Below are 18,703 nucleotides of genomic sequence, written 5' to 3' on the forward strand. Positions count from 1 at the left end.
CAATTAGGACCACTAGCTTGGGTGGAAAACAATATTACTTTGTATTAGTATATGACTATTCTAGATATACTTGGATTCTATTTTAAGTACTAAATATGAAGCATTAGAAAAACTCATCACATTTTCAAAAGTAATCTAAAACGAAAAAGGTTACTGCATAACTAGTGTTAGGAGTGATCATGGGTACTGAATTTGAAAATCTTGGATTTACTGATTTTTGTAATTCAAATGGGATTATACATAATTTTTCATCATCTAAAACCCCTTAACAAAATGGAGTTGTTGAGAGGAAAAATCAAACTTTAGAAAAAATGGTTATAATCATGCTTTGTGAAAACAATTTGCCAAAATATTTTTGGGCAGAAGCCACAAATACCACTTGTTATGTTATAAATCGAGTAATGATTAGACTTATTTTAATATGAACTTTTCAAAAATAAGAAGCCTAACATTAGTTATTTTCATCCTTTTGGATGTAAATGTTTTGTTTTAAACAATGGTAAAGACAATCTTGGCAATTTTGATGCTAAAATTGATGAAAAAAAATTTCTGGGTTATTCCTTAAATTCTAAAGCTTATCGAGTATTTAATAAAATAACTTTAGTGGTAGAAGAATCTATACATGTCTTCGATGATAATCCCCTTCTGAGGAAGGATTCTTGTGTTAATGATGATGTAGGTATTGTAAATACATATGACTTTAGACATGACGTTGGAGAACCATCATCAAATGAAGAAGTTAAAGATGAGGAAACTCACGATGTTCTCGAGAATCTAACCATTGAAGAAAAGGATGTTACTTACCCAAGAGAGTACAATTATGTCAAAGATGGTGAAATTATAGGTGATCCATCAAAAGGGGTAACAACTTGATCTTCATTTAGAAATATATGTAATTATGTTTCATTTATTTCATACATAGAGCCTAAGAATATCAAAGAAGCATTAGATTATGAAAATTGGATTATGGCTATGCAAGAAGAATTAAATCAATTTGAGAGAAGTAAAGTATGGACATTAGTTGAAAGGCCTAGAATAAATCTATTGTAGGTACTATATGGGTATTTAGGAATAAGCTCGATAAAAGTGGTAATCTAGTGAGAAACAAGACTAGACTTGTTGTTCAAGGGTATACTCAAGAAGAGGGTATAGACTATGATGAAACATATGCTCCCGTAGTTATGATGGAAGCAATTAGAATGCTATTAGCATTTGCATGTTTCAATAAATTTAAATTATATCAAATTGATGTTAAATGTGCATTTTTAAATGGTTTTATAAAAGAAGAAGTGTATGTGGAACAACATCCTGATTTTGAAGATTCAAAATTTCCAGATCATGTTTTTAAATTGATAAAAGCTTTTTATGGTTTAAAACAAGCTCCTAGAGCTTGCTACGAAATATTGTCAAATTTTTTAATAGAAAAAGGTTTTTCAAAAGGGAAGGTTGACACTACATTGTTTTTAAAGCGAAAAGGTAAAGATTTATTAGTAGTTCAAATTTATGTTGATGATATAATATTTGGTTCTACTAATGATGCTCTTTGACAAGAATTTTCTAAGCTAATGCAGAGTGAATTTGAGATGAGCATGATGGGGGAGCTCTTATTTTTCTTGGGACTCCAAATCAAGAAAAAAAAAGATGACATCTTCATCAATAAATCAAAATACGTCAAGGATATGCACAAAAAGTTTAGATTGGAAGATGGAAAACCCCAAGCCACTCTAATGAGCTCATCTACAAAGCTTGACAAAGATGAAGGAGGTAAATGTGTAGATGTTAAATTATATAGGTCTATGATTGGCTCGTTTCTTTATTTAACTACAAGTAGACCGGGCATTATGTTTAGTGTTTGCTTATGTGCTAGATTTCAATCATGTCCTAAAGAATCACATCTAAAAGCCATTAAGAGGATCTTTAGATACCTTAAGGACACTCCTAGTTTAGGACTTTGGTATCCTAGAGACTCTAGCTTTAGTTTGCATGCATTCTCTGATGCGGATTATGGAGGATGTAAAATAGATAGGAAAAGCACCTCCAGTACTGGTCAATTCCTAGGAAATTTGTTGATTTCATGGTTTTCAAAGAAACAAAATAGTGTTGCATTATCTACCACTGAAGCATAATACATTTCAGCGGGTAACTGTTGCACACAAGTTTTATGGATGAAACAACAACTTTTAGATTATGTAATTGAAGTTGGTACCATACATATCAAGTGTGACAATACTAGTGCTATTTGTCTCACTAAAAATCTCATCCAACACTCTAGAACTAAACACATTGAAATTAGACATCATTTCATTAGAGATCATGTCACTAAAGGAGATATAGTTCTAGAATTTGTTGATACTTTGCATCAAATAGATGATGTTTTTACAAAACCTTTAGATAAAAAAAGATTTTGGACACTTATGAGAGAATTAGGTTTAACCAACCTACCTTGACTTAGTGTTTAAAATAATTTTAGCGCTTTTAATTAGTTTTGAAAAATGTTTATAAAAATAAAATTTTTGATTGCATTCTTTGCTAATAGTTAGGGGAGTTTATGATCTTTTTAGTGAAAATTAATAATATGTTCAAATAAAATTTAAGGATAGTTTGATTGATTGAACATTGTTAATTTTTCGATCTATGAGTTGCCAATACCACTAGAGCTAATTAATTTAGCATTTTAAGTGTTTAAATACAAAATTTAACATTTTTGTGCACAATGTATCGATATTTATGTATCGATATATCCTCACTATGTATCGATACACTATGATAGTGTACCGATGCATTCCTTGAATATGTATCGATACACTTAAGAGTGTACTGATACACTCGTCGGGTTTTTGGTTTTACATCCCTAAAATATCATATTTAGCCAAAATATAAAACCACTAAACACTTGTCGTTCGTCCCTCTCTCTCACACTACTATGTAAATTGCTTCAAATCAACGCTTTCAAGTCAGAATCTACTCGATTTTCAACTCCTAAACCTGCTACGATCAACAAATTCGTGCAAACAACACTACATTCCATTGAATTCCAATTTTTCATGGTAATTTTTCTAAAACCCATATTTTAATAATTTTGAACTTAGGACTAGTTTTAATTAGTTTTAGGTTGAAGTATATATCGGACATTTTTTTAGATTGTAGTTTAGAACTATAATCTACAACTAATTTCATAAAAAAAACACACAATTTTGTCAAAAAAATTAATTTTCGAAATAAAAAAATGTTTTGATTTTAAAATTGTTGTTTTTGATGAAACCTATACATAATATGATTTTTCAAACATTGTTTTCAAAATAGTTTTCAAAATTTTCCCATTAGGATATTATTTAGAGAACCTTGAATATTGAGGACTCGCATTGAGTTTTGGAATTGATTATATTGCATACATGTGTTTTTAAAATTGCAAGTAACCTTATCCATTCCGATTTTAATCATGTCTAAACGCCCTAGGTCATCCTCTAGTCAGTCTTTAAACTAACCTCAAAATCGACCTCCTATTCCATCTCCTAATCCAAATCCAAACGAACCGAAAATGACTATTCTAAACTCTTGCTTTAACCAACCTAGTCGTAGAGAAAATATCTACCATATGTATGTTAATTTATTCCAGTCATATAAAATCCGGGAAGAGCGTATCCTCTCAATCTAAGCCATGGTCGATATGAAATTTGAATATCTTCCTACCCTCCGTTCATGGAAATTTGATAAATTGTTTAAGCTCAAACCTATCGTTTATCATCAACTAGTCCGCATTTTCTATTCCAATGCGGGTTGTGTCCAAAACGAGTCTTGTACTGAAACCGTAGGTATTCAGTCTTATCTCTTAAGCCAATTTATCTATATTGACTCCGACACAATCACTAATATTTTTGGATTAGATAATGAAAGAGAAATTGTGGCTACTCCTTATAGAGCCAAAGCTAGTGCAAGTACATTGTTAACCTATCACGAGCGTTTTCTTCACTTAATCATCTCTTGGTGGTTTAGACCATCCAGAGGTAGATATTCTACGCTTAGAGTACTAGACCTTTGGTGGATACATTGCATCCAAAAGAAAAAGAAAATAAATCTTCCACAAATCATCTTTGGTGAGCTAGTAAAAACCGTGAACAACGTTCCCTCCAAATATGTAGAAACTTTAGTTTACGGTTGTATTCTTAGCAATTTGTTTATCAAATCCAATCTAAGGGTCCAGCTTGATGTAGCCATCCCTATAAAGAACCAAATAAATTTCACAACCTTGAAGGAATCGGGTTGGTCCGGGGACAAGGATCATTGGGTTCGATCCACTAAGAAAACACCATGAGCTAGCTCTTCACGAGCTCCTCCGACATCGACTGCGGACGATAATCCAGAGCTTGAAGAACTCATGCGCGATATAGATGATCACATACCCGATGACGAGCCATTCCAACAATAAGGTCAAATGCCTCTACACTTTCGATCGTTTTTGGAGTCATTTGATATGAGGTTTGCATCCATTGAGTCTCATTTAACCGCTATGGGGGCTCAACAATTGGAAATTCAACAGTAGATGCGCGAAAACAACGAAGCTATGAATGAACAATTAAATACGCTTACACTCGAGATGCGAGCACATTTTTCTCCTCCCGATCCCCTATGGATGATTAAAACCTTTTCTTGCTTAGTTTTCTTAGTTATTGAACTTAGGACTTATTGTTAAAACATTTTGGATGTTTTTGGATTTATGTTTTGGATGTTTTGGATATTTATGTTTGAATGGTTTGAATTTTTAATTATAACTTAATGTTTACATTGATTTATTAATTTTTTGCATCATTTTACATATTATTTGAATATGACCAATTACCATTACACATTATTTATGAATATTGACTATGAACTAATGGCTAATATGAATATTGATTATGAACTAATGGCTAATCTTTCTCTTGATTGTGATCTTAGCAGCTTAAGCTATATATATATATATATATAAATTTCAATTGGCTATTTTCTTACAAAACCTTGTTTAAAACGTTTTATAGAGTCTTTTTGATTTAACAAAAAGGGGAGAATAAAGTAAGGGGAGTAATTTCAAAAATAGTTTTTCAAAGAAAATCTTAAAATCACTCAAATGTTTTATTATATCAAAAATGGGGAGATTGTTGAAAACATTTTAATGTTTCGATATAACAAATAAAGTCCGATTGAATTTTAAGATTTTATATTTGATTTTAAAATTAATATTCGGGTAAATTATTCGAATATCAAAATATTACTCCAAGTTTTCAAATGTCAATTTTAAACGTTACTTAAGTGTAAAATTGTGTTTTAATCTTAAAATATTTTTGAAACAATTTTTACAAAGTATTTTGAACCATAATCAGGCAAAAAATAATTTTTACAAAGGGATGTACCGATACATTCTTTAATGTATCGATACACACCAAACATCAAATTCATTTTGTGTATCGATACACAGCAGATGCATCGATACACTCATGGCTCCGAGAAACATCGAATGTAATTAGTGTACCGATACACCTGGGATGTACTGATACACTAGGTCAACTAACGGTCAAACAATTTGAATTTTACACTGAGTTTACCGATACACCTTGAGAGTGTACCGGTACACCTACACTCCCAACAAATTTCTTAAATGATAATTACACCATAACAGCTCTATTGACTTCACCAATGATCCCCAACATTCAAAAGTGATCCAAGGTGTATTTAAACAAGCTCAAGAGGCATTGATCAACAACAAGTGTTGAAAACATTTTGATGTTTCGATATAACAAATTGGGTGTTATTGAATTTTAAGATTTTATAATTATTTTTAAGTATATTCGATTAAATTATTCGAATATCAAAATATTACTCCAAGTTTTTTTAAAGGTTAATTTTAATCCTTACTAAAGTGTAAAATTATGTTTGGATCTTAAAATATTTTTGAAACAATTTTTACAAAGTATTTCGAACATTAATCGAGCCAAAAATGATTTTTAGGTAGGGATGTACCGATACACTCTTGAATGTATTGATACATACCCAACATCGAATGCATTTTGTGTACCGATACACATCCTATGCATCGATACACTCCTGGCTTTATTAAAACATTAAATGCAATTAGTGTACCGATATACCCCAAGTGTACCGATACATTAGGTAAACCAACTGTCAAAATATTTGAATTTTACACTGAGGGGTGATTGGATCATGTAATTCAAGATTCCTGATGAGAATTTTTTTCCAGATTCAAATTCTCATGTTTGGATGGGAAATATTCCCGATAGGGAGTAATGATATATTCCCAATATGAATTTTACTCCCATGTGATGGGCTAAAATACCTTTCATTTTCTCCCATGCATTGCTTTTGCCTTTGCGCTCTCTTTGTTATTTTCTTCCATCTCTTCAGTTTCATCTTTTCGGTTCTTCTTGAGATGATCTGTAAACTTTTTCATGGTAAACCCCTTTTCTTGAGATTAATTTGGTTTGGACAATACAATCAATAGCAAAGGAAATAAGAATCACAAATACTGATGAACAATCTGGAAGAGTCCAAACCGGATCTCTACCCACAACATCAACAAGAACAAGATATGGCAACCTCGTCGGCGGCGATTGACGGAATAGCAGCGTCGGCTCTCCGGTCAGTTCTCTAGAGAGTCCAACAGGTCGCCCAGCGATGTGGTCATGAATCGCAGCGGATCTGCGTCGTTGCCGTCAGTAAAACGAAACCCGTCTCCCTCGTTCGTCAAGTTTACGACGTCGGTCATCGATGTTTCGGTGAAAACTGCGTCCAAGAACTTGTCGAGAAAGCCCCTCAGGTTCTTCCTCCATTTCATTCAAAAGAAAAAGCATCGAACTAGTCAAAAAAATCATTTCTATTTTGAAAATGATAAAGTACCGAAGTAATAATCATTTTCGTGCTTGCAATAGCAGCTTTCGGATGACATAGAGTGGCATTTTATTAGGAATTTGCAGAGCAATAAATTGAAACCTTTGATTGGTAAGCAAAGCTACGTGTTTTTAGGAACTTTCGATTAAAATGTCTGTGTTTACATTATAGTTTATTATTACTGCTTTTAAGCTGAGCTTTTTTAATGGGTATCTAAAATTGAACTTTTACTTCATTTGGTTTTGCTGGAGGGCAATGTTTGTTGTGTGTTTACTTATTATTCATTGTTACACAGCTGCTATGTCGAACCTTGCCATGGTGGAAACTGTAGATGATGAGAAGGTAATTTTGTTCATTTCTATTAGTATAATTGCTATAAACTGTTCCTTTATGTATTGAAGCAGAATTAGAGACAACTTTTTTAATTAATTTATACCTAATTTTGAATCTAGTTTTAGCGAGAATGACTGATATGATTTTGTTTTCTTATATCATTAATCATTATGTCAAAGCTTTCAATTGATAGTGTCAAGAACAACATTCATAATGTGGCGAAGTATTTGTGTTTTTTCCTCATTAAACTGAGTATCTTCCTTATTTTGGGTCAGATTACAAATCATCTTAATCGTGCGGTTGGAAACTTTGAAAGAAAGCCTTTGAAAGTCTTAGTCCAAGTGAACACCAGTGGAGAGGAATGTAAGTAAATTTATTTTTATTACAATGAAAATATATTGTTTTTCGTTGAGTTGTGTTAAGGCTTTGAACGTTCAAGCGTGTTGTCATGTATTTGTCTTTAAGTTTACTAGATAAAACTGGTCTTGTTTCTTTAGCTTCTAGTTTCGTACTATGCTCTATCAACATGGCTATTGGAACCTAGTTCATTGGGGCTAAGTACCTAGTTAGATTAGGTCAAGTATATTTGCTGACAAAGAAGTTGTTTTATGAACACTTGGAGATCGTTTTCATAGTATTTTCCTGCATCATGTTATTGCAGTAAAATATGGTGTTAAGCCTTCAGGTTGTGTGGAACTTGCAAAACATGTTAGTCTAAATTGCCCGAATCTTCAATTTTGTGGATTGATGATAATCGGGATGCCTGATTATACATCAACTCCGGAGAATTTCAAGGTGGTTGAACTTCTTATCTCAGGTTTTCCGTCCTTTTCAATCGATTCTTTATTTTTCTAACAATATTTATTTGATACACAGACATTAACAAATTGCCGAAGTGAAGTCTGCAAGGCTCTTGGAATACCAGAAGAACAATGTGGACTGTCAATGGGAATGTCTAGCGACTTTAAGCTAGCTGTAAGGATTATTTTCCCATTATCATCTAGATAAGGAAAACTTTAGATTTGTATGCAATTGGCTTTGTCTATGCTTTAGTACTAAAACATTGTTGTGCAATGTCTGTGCTCCTGCCACATACCATGCACAAAACCATGCTATGTTACTCAAATTTGGGTATGTTAGATATGAGTATACTTAATTTTTTTTCGAAGTTTCTAATATATTTCGAGAACTCTTGTAGGGTTGTACCTTTATACTCATGTACCTATTGTGTCATATTCCCTAACCAAACCCCATAGAAGTAGTATTCAATTCTTTTAAAGCTTACGAGAGAACGACTATCTAATGGATTGTCTCATTGTTTCCGCATATTGAAATGGACAGTACCAATGTCAGAGTTGGATCAACCATCTTTGGGGCAAGAGAATATCCAAAGAAGAAATAAAACGATGCATTGTTATTAAACATAATCATCGGGTTGTTATTTTGTTACACCGGGTTGATGTGGTTTGATCCGAGAGAAAGAATACACTGATTGATAGTAGAATCCATTGAACTTGTTTATTCCTTCTAAATAATGCTAATAAAATTGTAATTGTTTGATCTGAAATTCGATTCTTATTGTTCGGTTGGAAAAGTAACCTCAAGTACACGAGTTTGAGTTTTTCGTTAAATCAGTTTCTCCTCACAAGGATCCCACAATGAAGTCCTCGCCACCTGCATATCCACGCTCAAATCCAACACACCCAGATTCCCACACATTCCTCGACCTCCTCAAAGCTTGCACTTCTCTGTTACGCACATCCAAACGATATCTCGAGGTCTTTAATTCAATCAATCGAACCAATTTAATTGAGAATCGGCTGATCTAGTGGTTATAAAATTGGAAATCCGAAAAACTGTACTAAAAAACAAAAAATTGAAATAAAAAAGACGGATGAACAAGTTATTTTATGGCTGAGTTAAGTACAAATCAAATTAGGACTGAGTATTATTAGGTTGCTTGCTTTTCGTAATCAAGAGTTAAGTACAAATCAGATTTGGACTGAGTATTAGTAATTTTATTAAAATATTAGCAAAGATAATGATGAATGACGGTGAAATATAAAATTATAGACAATATGATTTTTAGTGTTATATTTTCTTACTTATTTGAATTATGTTTTTGTAATATAAATTAATGAGATAAATAATAATGATAAAGTATGCATAATTAAGTATAAATATAAAAGATAAATAAGTAAATTATTGTATATAGAAGATATAATAAATAATATATCTTAGATAACAAAAATAATTTACATCTTTTTATTATTATGAATATCTATGAAGAATTTCCACAATATAAATATTTAGTTAAATGTTGATGTAAAATTTTAATATATTTGTACATAAATTATATAAAATTTAATATTAATTAAAATTAAAATCATACATGATATATTTAAATACTCAAGTAATATATTATCAACAAATAGAATTTTTATATAAATAATTTTTATTTAAATATTTAGAATTTCACTTGTTAAAAAACAAATATAGAACAAGGCCAATTTGATAAAATATTCATTCCAGTAATCTTTTATTCCTTCAACAAAACACTTAATCTTACATTCCTGCCAAACCAACCATACACAGTAATGTAACATTCCCAGTAATCCTATTCCCTGGTAATCTTTTATTCCCACTGGTAATCTTACATTTCGTGAACCAAACGCACCCTGAGTGTACCGATATACCTTGAGAGTGTACCGATACACACACGCTCCCAACTATTTTATTTAATGGTTTTCACACTATAACGACTCTATTGACTTTACCAATGATCCGTAACGCTCAGAAGTGATCCAAGGTGTATTTAAATAAGCTGAGGATTGATCAACAACAATTGTGAGAGAAACAAATAGAAAACCTTAAACATCAAGTTTGAGCAATTCAAGCCAATTTTCATTCAATATTCATTTTGCTTTCAAGAACACTACTTGTACTCAATTGTATTCATTCTTGAGTGTTCTTTCTTTGTTCTAGAATTGTGCAAACATCTTGCATAGTGAGGTTTTTCTGTAAGTTTGCGAAATTTGTGATATTCTCTTTGGGAGAGAGTGTTCTCAAGAATTTAGGGTATAATTCTTGAGGGAGTTGTAAGGTTACTCTTTGTCCTCAAAAGAAATAACAAATTAGTGAATTTGTTGGAAAATCCTTAGTGTGGATAGCTAAGGTAGTGAACGTAGACTTTGGTTCAGAAAGTCGAACTACTCTAAATCGCTGTGCAAATATTTTATATTTTCTGCAAAAGCTTCCACCAAAATTTTAATTGTCAATTCACCCCCTACTGGCTATTTCATCGATCGATTAACTCAATAACAAGAAACAAGAATCAAGAGAGAATCAAAGAGAAAGTATCAAACCTCAAGTTTGAGCATTTCAAGCCTATTTTCATTCAATATTCATTATGCTTTCAAGAACACCATTTGTACTCAATTATATTTATTCTTGGGTGTTCTTTCTTTGTTCTAGAATTGAGTAAACAATCTACCTCGTGAGGTTTTTCTGTAAAGTTTGCGAAATTTGTATTCTTCTCTTTGGGAGAGAGTGTTCTCAAGAATTTGGGGTATAATTCTTGAGGGAGTTGTAAGGTTACTCTTTGTCCTCACAAGAAAGAACAAATTAGTGAATTTGTTGGAAAATCCTTATTGTGGATAGCTAAGGTAGTGGACGTAGACTTTGGTTGAGAAAGTCGAACCACTCTAAATCATTGTAATTTTTTTTTCAATTTTCTGCAAAAGCTTCCATCAAAATTTTTATTACCAATTCACCCCCTCTTGGCCTATTAATCGATCGATTAACTCAACACACATAGTGACACACGTCACCATCTAATTGAGGATTAAATTTATTAAATTAATTAAAATTTAAGACCAAATTAATAAAATGTGTAAGTAATGAGGACTAAATGTGTAATTATACAAAATTCCATGTCATCTCCTCTGTTAATATTTAACAATAGGTGGCTTGATTGATAAGATTTAAATTGTTAAGTGACCTAATTGATAAAATTAAAAAATTGATGGTTAAAGTAAAAGGGATAAATAATTAGGTGGTAAATAATATAGTTTACACTAAAAACTAATATTTTATAAATATTGTATTTTAATTAAATTACATTTAGATTTTTAACTAATTTATAATTATACGTTTAGTACTTTATAATTTAACGTTTTATAAATTAATTTAATAGTGTTTATCGTTAACAATGCTCATTCATACTCGACGAAAGTGGTAAAAAAATTTCTAAAATTTAATTTAATTATTAGTTATAATTTAGTTCAAAATATACAAGTCTTGTAGAATTTTTTAAAAAATTTAATTTAATTATCAATTATAATTTAATTTAAAATATAACAAAAAAAACAAAAATAATGGAAGACAAATTACATGACTGATGAGATGAACGAGAGCAGCTGAAAAGCAAAGCAAAGCAATTGGATCAATAACCAAACTATTTAGCATCTTCTCTTTCACTCATTCTCATCTTGTCACTGCTCCGCCCATCAGTCGAGACTTTTAAGACTTCTAACGTACCACCCTTCTCCCAACTACTACCCTTCAGACACAAATACCCTTACATTTTGAGACATTCTACATTAGTGTCCAAGAAGTACCATTTTTCTCTCTGTCGAAACAGTATTTCTAGCTTTCTCTCTCTTCACTGTCCTTGCTTATATAAAATTTTGTTTCAAACTCTCTGTCGCTCTCTAAAGTTACAATATTTTACTATTTGAATCCTTCAAAAACACTGAAAGAGAAGATGGCTAAGCCCCTTTTGACTAAAACCCCACGAAAGTTTTTCTTCTTCTTTCCTCAGAAGCCTACTTGTTTCTCGGCAGAGAATTTTTGATCAAATTTTCTTGGGAGATTCCTGTCCAAAGTTTGGGTCTTTCTGGGTGGATTTTGGTATTTAGGTTGAAAGACTAAAAGGGTTTTTGTAGAAAGAAGGAACAGTATGAGATCAAAGAAGATGTCCATCAAGCTGTGAAGGGATTTTAGTTTTAGACAATGTGATCCTTCAAAATTTTCTCTTTCTTTTGTTTTTCTTTTCTTTTCTTTTCATTTGACTACTTTTTGGTTTTTGCTGTCGTAGGTAAAGTTTTTACTTTTGTTTACAGGATATTTGTTTGCTTTGTTGAATGATCTTTTACGGTTCGTTTCACTTCTATGCTTGACTTGAGATATCAATTTTGTTATGTTTTTGAGTTCTAGAAAATTTTCTTAAATGTATTTTTTTCTGTCTCTGGTGTTGAGATAGGGTTATGTTGCTTGAATTTCTGGGTCAAAGTTAAAGCTTCATGTTCTTACAAAGGTGATTAGATAGTCAAAGTTGGTTGAAGACTTTAGAAGGATATTTAAGGTATGTTCAGCTTCATGATGTTGAAATATTTATTGGCGATTTTGACTTTTTTTGTACTGGAATCTATTTTCGTTGATGGTGTTGAAGCTTTCGGTAATCTAGGACAGATGTATAACACAAGGTTCCACTTGTTAACCTTGTTCTGTCTCTTTTGATTAGTGTACTATTGCCAGCCTGAAGCTACTAGTCTATGTTGTGATCGGGCAATCGATTTAAGATGTCGAAATATGTAATAATGCAAAAGAACCATTTGGCTCTGGAGGAGTCTAAAGTTTCTTTGAGATCATGTTTCACATTCTTTCTGCTGAGACATGTTGGTTTTGGAGATTATATTGCACATCTTATTGAGTTGGTCTCATTTGTCGAATTCGTACTGATTTTTACCCTTTGTTGAACTTGTGAACTTCAGACACAAACAATAAAGACACGACACATTATGGTTGCAAAGGGACGTCCAAAAGTGGAGGTGGGAGAGATAGACACCAGTGCACCTTTCCAGTCTGTTAAAGATGCTGTCACTCTTCGGTGAAGGCGCTTTCTCTGGGGAAAAACCTACCATCAGAAAGGCAAAAGCTCAATCTGCGGAGGTACTATTGACTCACTGAAGATTTCTTTCTTCTTTCACCTGAAATTTTGTGACAAGTTGTAATAGTATACGTATTTTCTCGGCTTGGATATGATATCTGTGGCACGTTGAAGTTTTTTCCTTTCACTTTTTTTATTCCCCTGTTCGCATTCATCAATAATGGCTGTAAGTGTTAAAATGTCTATGAACCATACCACTGAGGATCATGAAAATAGAATCTACCTTTATATGAGAAGCCCACGTGGCAACTAGACCTTGTTAATAAGCATTTTTGTCGTCTTTCCAAGATTCATTTATTAGTCTTCAGCTGTTATTTGTTTTCGAGTTGCAGAGGGTTCTAGCCAAGGAGACTCAGCTTCATCTCACTCAGAAAGAATTGAAAAGATTGAAGGATCAACTAGAAAATGCCGAGACAACCAAGGCTCAAGCACTTGTAGAGCTGGAAAGGGCTAAAAGAACCCTTGAGGAACTGTCTCATAAACTCAAAACTGTTAACGAGTCGAAAGAATCTGCAATCAAGGCTACAGAAGCTGCAAAGAATCAGGCAAAGCAGATTGAAGAAGCAAATTCTGATATTCTTCCCAGACCTGACGGAGCTAGGAGCCTAGACTTGGAAACTGCAAGGGAACAATACATGACCGTAATTACTGAACTTGATGCGGCTAAACAAGAATTGAGGAAGCTTCGTCAGGACTGTGATGCATCCTTGGAAGCAAAAACTGCTGCCTTCAAACAGACAGAAGAAGCTGACATGCAGCTAAGGTTAACACGGAGAAGGTTGAAGAGGTGTCTACGGAAATTTCATATTTACAGGAGTCAATCGGACAAGTGAAGCTTGCATCTCTTGAAGCACAGAAAAAGCAAGCCGAAATGTTCACCGAAAAGGATTCTCGGAGGCAATTATATAAAGCTACCCTTGGGGAGTCAACAAAGAAGTTTCTTTCTTTGAAGAATGAATTTTACCCTGAGCTTATGCGAAATCTTGAAGCAAAACTGGTTGAAACGGATAATCAGATTGGGGCTTTGCAGAAGCTGATGGAAAATGCAAAGGCTTCAGATCTGGACTATGTGCAAACTGTTACCTCAGGGCTAGATGGTGCTAAAGAATCACTGCAAAAAGTCGCTGATGAAGAGAAGTCCTTGAGAAGTTTGGTGGAGTCTTTTAAGGTGGAACTAGAAAATGTGAAGAAAGAGCATTCAGAGCTGAAGGAGAAGGAAGCAGAAACAGAGTCCATTGCCGGGAATCTGCATGTTAAGCTTCGGAAAAGTAAAGCTGAGCTTGAAACTTTCCTTGCAGAGGAATCCAAAACGAGAGGTAACTGTGAAGAAATGATTTCAACCCTCCAACAGCTATCAGTCGAAACAGAACATGCACGGCGAGAAGCAAAAGAGATGAAAAAGGAAGCTGAGAAGCTAAAGGTGGAAGCTGAAACCTCTAGAATTGCACTTGAGGAAGCAGAGAAGGAGCTGGTAGTTGCTCTGGAAGACGCTGAAGCTGAGACTAGGGCGCATGATCAAATAAAGATGCTTTCTGAGAAAACCCGAGTCTGGAGCCAGTATAACTATCTCCAGGGAAGAATTTGAGTCTTTGAGCTGGAAAGTTGAAGAGTCGACCAATTTAGCTGAAATGAAAGTGGCGGCTGCTATGGCTCAGATAGAAGCTGTGAAGGCTAGTGAAAACGAGGCCCTTAAGAGGTTAGAGGTGACTCAGAAAGAGATTGAAGACATGAAGGTCGCAACTGCAGATGCTTTGAAGGGGGCTGAGATGGCTGAAGCTGCAAAGAGGGCCGTGGAGGGAGAGCTCCGAAGGTGGCGTGACAGGGAACAAAAGAAAGCAGCCGAAGCTGCATCTCAGATACTGGCAGAAGCACAGATGACAACAGAATCATCCCCACAGCACTACAGAATTCAAAAGCCGTACCCACCAGAGAAAACTGTTCAGGTTAGCAAGTTAGAAAAGGAGAAGTCTTCCGTCTCGAAAAAGGTTCTCTTACCTAATATCAGCGGCATCTTCAATAGGAAAAAGAACCAAATCGAGGGTGGATCTCCCTCTTATCTTCCTGGTGAGAAGCCTCTGTAACATTGCCTGATCTTTGTACATTTTATCAATGGTTGAGAGAGACATATATTTGGTTGTGTAATTCGGAGAACTGTGAAATCAAATCCCTGTTATTTTTGTCTGGCGTGAGGAATTTAAATTGGAAATATCCAAGGATTAGTTTGCAGCAACATGGAGTAAATGGAATATATGGCTACTATTAGGTTAATTGATGACTTAGCAATGGAAATGAATGCTTGTGTTGTGTATTTTAAGTGCCAAAAGTTCTTTGGAGAGCAATGTGGTGGCAATGATGTTGATGAACCTTTGGTAGTAATCAAAATTTAAGCTTTTTAATGCTTTTGGCCACTCAAATTGCTTGTTTTTCAAGACTGGTTGAATGCATCCAGGCAATGGCATCCTCCATCTATTGGAATAAATTAAACATTTTCCTAAAATTAAGCAACTGGTGACCACTGGTGGGTGAGAATTAGCCAAATACTTGAAAAAATGTCCAATTAAGAGTCCATTATTGCATCAACATCACTATCATTCACTGCTAACATCCAAGAATACATATGCAACACATGTTTCTTCACACCCTGATTAGCAGCCTGAAACTTTTTTGCATTATTTTGAATGAGCAATGAGAAGCAGGTGGATCTAATCAATCTTTTTATATATAAAAGTATGGTAAAGGGGATCATTTTAAATGAGAGAAAATCTTACAGTATCAAAGTACCATTGACAGTTGTTCAACCTCAATTATTGATAATGTGAGTCTTTCTTATTGATTAAAATTGATGGCATGACAAGAGTCGTTAAAGCACCAGAGATCGAGATTGGTGGTTGTGTTATTTGCAGGTTGGTACCTTTGCATCCCCCCCCCTCCCCCCCAACTTTGTTACCGTTATCAATTTTATGAACTTAATTGTGTGACTAATCCCCTCCATGGCTCCATTCATCTATATGAGTGAATAATCTCATGATAGTTTCTTCATTGCATTTCTTGGTTCTGGGTTTTCGTATTTTCCATTTTGTTTTTCTGGGTTTTTGTATTTTCCATTTTGTTCATTGCTTGGAGTCTTTATTTGTTACCAACGTTTGTGTTATGGATGATTTTGTCTTTTTGGTCAGGGACCATGACTTTAGTGGCTCTACATTTGATGATCAAACAGTGATTCTCTGTGATCAAGTATGTGCAGCTTCCTCGTACTCTTTCTGTCCAAGCAAGCAATTTGCTTTGTTTTAATATTATCTTTTTCTCTTGTCCTTTCTTAGTGTGAGGAGTTCCATGTTGGTTGCCTGCGGGATAGTGGACTGTGTGATTTGAAAGTAAGTCTGAAACCTTCTAGGAGATTATTTATCGAAAAATACATGCTAGTTGATCACCATTTTGGTTTTCTTCCACACAACAGGAAATCCCCAAGAATAAATGGTTCTGTTGCGATGACTGCAACAGGATTCATGGGGCTCTCCAGAGTACTGTTTCCAGTGGTGTGCAGATAATTCCCACTTTGTTCTCAAATATAATCAGAAAAAAGAACTTAGAAAAGGAATTATGTATTGATGTAGCTGAGGTGTCGAATGGAGAATACTGAGTGGAAAAAGCCGTTATCCTGAACACTTGCCGTTACTTTCAAGTGCAGCTGCAATATTTCGAGTAAGTACTTCCAGATGTGAAACATATTAAATTTCAGTGTTTGAGCTTTTAGTTGTTCTGGAGTTTTATATACATTTTTTGTTCCTTGATCTTTTTGTTAGACTTATGTTGCCTTTTACCAAACTATTTAGTCATGTCCTCCAAGTTTGTTGGGAACAATTCATGTTGACCATTTTTTCTGGTTGAAATTTTAAGATAAGCTCAGCCCATGAGTTGGTATGATTTTTGAACAATATATAAAAGGGAACTTGTTCTTGTAGAGTGAATAGTATCATTATTAAAACAGTTGAAATTCCCAAGTATAGAATCATTGATGATGCTGGGTTACGAAGGAAATCATTAATCTTTAGACTGTAGGATAACTTATTATGGATGGCTGATGGGATAGTATTAAGAACCTGCTCAACAAAAGAAAAATTGTAATTCTCTAATCAAGTTGATGAAAACCTATTAGTCAAAAAGTATTAGAACTTCACTTGTAGTGAAGCTAGGATTTCAGAAATAAGCTAATTTTTAATAGAACTTGATTACAATCAGAAGTATTTGGTTTTTCTTTGGGATTTTTTAACATACCTGTGTACATCTTACAGCTGGTTGTGAAAAAAATTAAGTTCTCCTACAGATGTAATATTTTTTCAGTTTTATTTAAACTTCCTGTCTGCTCAAGTGATTTGCACTTCCTTTTTGACAGGAATGTTTTGATCCTATTGTTGCTAAATCTGGTCGTGATTTGATTCCTGTCATGGTCTATGGGTATGTACGCGTTCTTTAACTGTGCCATTTTTCTTTTGCCTCAAATAGATGTGGAATCTCTTTATGGGAAGAAACTGTTATCAAGAATACATGTTTATTTCTCTCTGGTTACTAGACCATCTTGTTCTATTAATCACAAAATTTGCAGCTTAATGATATTACTAACATTGTTAAGACAAATAATTTGCTGTTGGTCTGGCTTGTTCTAATCATATCTGATGGTTACTCTTTTAATGTCTTTTAGGAGAAATATATCTGGACAAGAGTTTGGTGGAATGTATTGTGTGGTTTTGATGGTCAGGTATAATGTTTCTCTCTTCTCACACACATCGGGGCCGGATTTGCAAGGTGTTCTTGTCACTGAAATACTTTATCGGTGTATGAATTTATGGATGTTGCACATGCACAGGTCTGTTGTCGTATCAGCTGGGCTTCTTAGGATATTCGGCTGGGAGGTTGCTGAGCTCCCTATAGTAGCTACAAGCAGAAAATATCAAGGAAAAGTAAGTGTATTATTAGATTGGACTAAGAATATGCATTGTTGTTTCTGTCAACTTCAATTGGTCTTTTGTGGCCATAATTTGCTTGAAGATGGAGCCTAATTTTGGACCAAGCTAAACTTGCCTAATTGGTCTTTTGTTATAGGGATATTTCCAGGCATTATTTGCTTGTATCTGTTGCAACCGTCTTTCGGTTGAGCCCTAGAATTGGGCTTCGACTTGAAAAGTGTGGATTGGAGTCGCCACCGATTATTTATTTAAAAATAAATAGGTTAATCGGGTACCTTATTTCTTACCTGATCTGCGTCTTACTAAAGATATGCCGGATTCGGGAGTCGGTTACATTCAAGGAAGGGTTAGCACCCTTGAACTGCCCTTTCGGTACTCTATAATTGCCAGTTGTCTTAATTAAGAAAGATATAAGTTTAAATTAGAAGGTAAAATATCGATCCGAATTACTTACCGTAGATTGATTCGAAAGTTGTACCCTTTAAAAGTGAATGTGTCAGAGTGAATAAAACGAACAACATAAAGAAAATAAAATAAAGAGAAAAAAAGAATAAAACAAGATAAAAAGAACAAAGAC

The 18,703-nt window shown here is 33.8% G+C and overlaps 1 long non-coding RNA gene and 2 pseudogenes across 1 annotated transcript; all 3 read left to right on the forward strand.

Annotated features, from left to right (window-relative positions):
- Positions 1 to 6,369: 6,369 nt before the first annotated feature.
- Positions 6,370 to 8,777, forward strand: LOC120191797 (annotated as a pseudogene).
- Positions 8,778 to 11,877: 3,100 nt separating this feature from the next.
- Positions 11,878 to 15,388, forward strand: LOC120192165 (annotated as a pseudogene).
- Positions 15,389 to 16,648: 1,260 nt separating this feature from the next.
- LOC120191983 lies at positions 16,649 to 18,115 on the forward strand. The gene is made up of 4 exons (XR_005522747.1): positions 16,649 to 16,864; positions 17,556 to 17,617; positions 17,862 to 17,918; positions 18,027 to 18,115. It is a non-coding gene; the product is annotated as an uncharacterized LOC120191983 (long non-coding RNA).
- Positions 18,116 to 18,703: the final 588 nt, after the last annotated feature.

Source organism: Hibiscus syriacus, unplaced genomic scaffold, assembly GCF_006381635.1.
Source record: "Hibiscus syriacus cultivar Baekdansim isolate YM2019G1 unplaced genomic scaffold, ASM638163v2 tig00116971_pilon, whole genome shotgun sequence".
NCBI lineage: Eukaryota > Viridiplantae > Streptophyta > Magnoliopsida > Malvales > Malvaceae > Hibiscus > Hibiscus syriacus.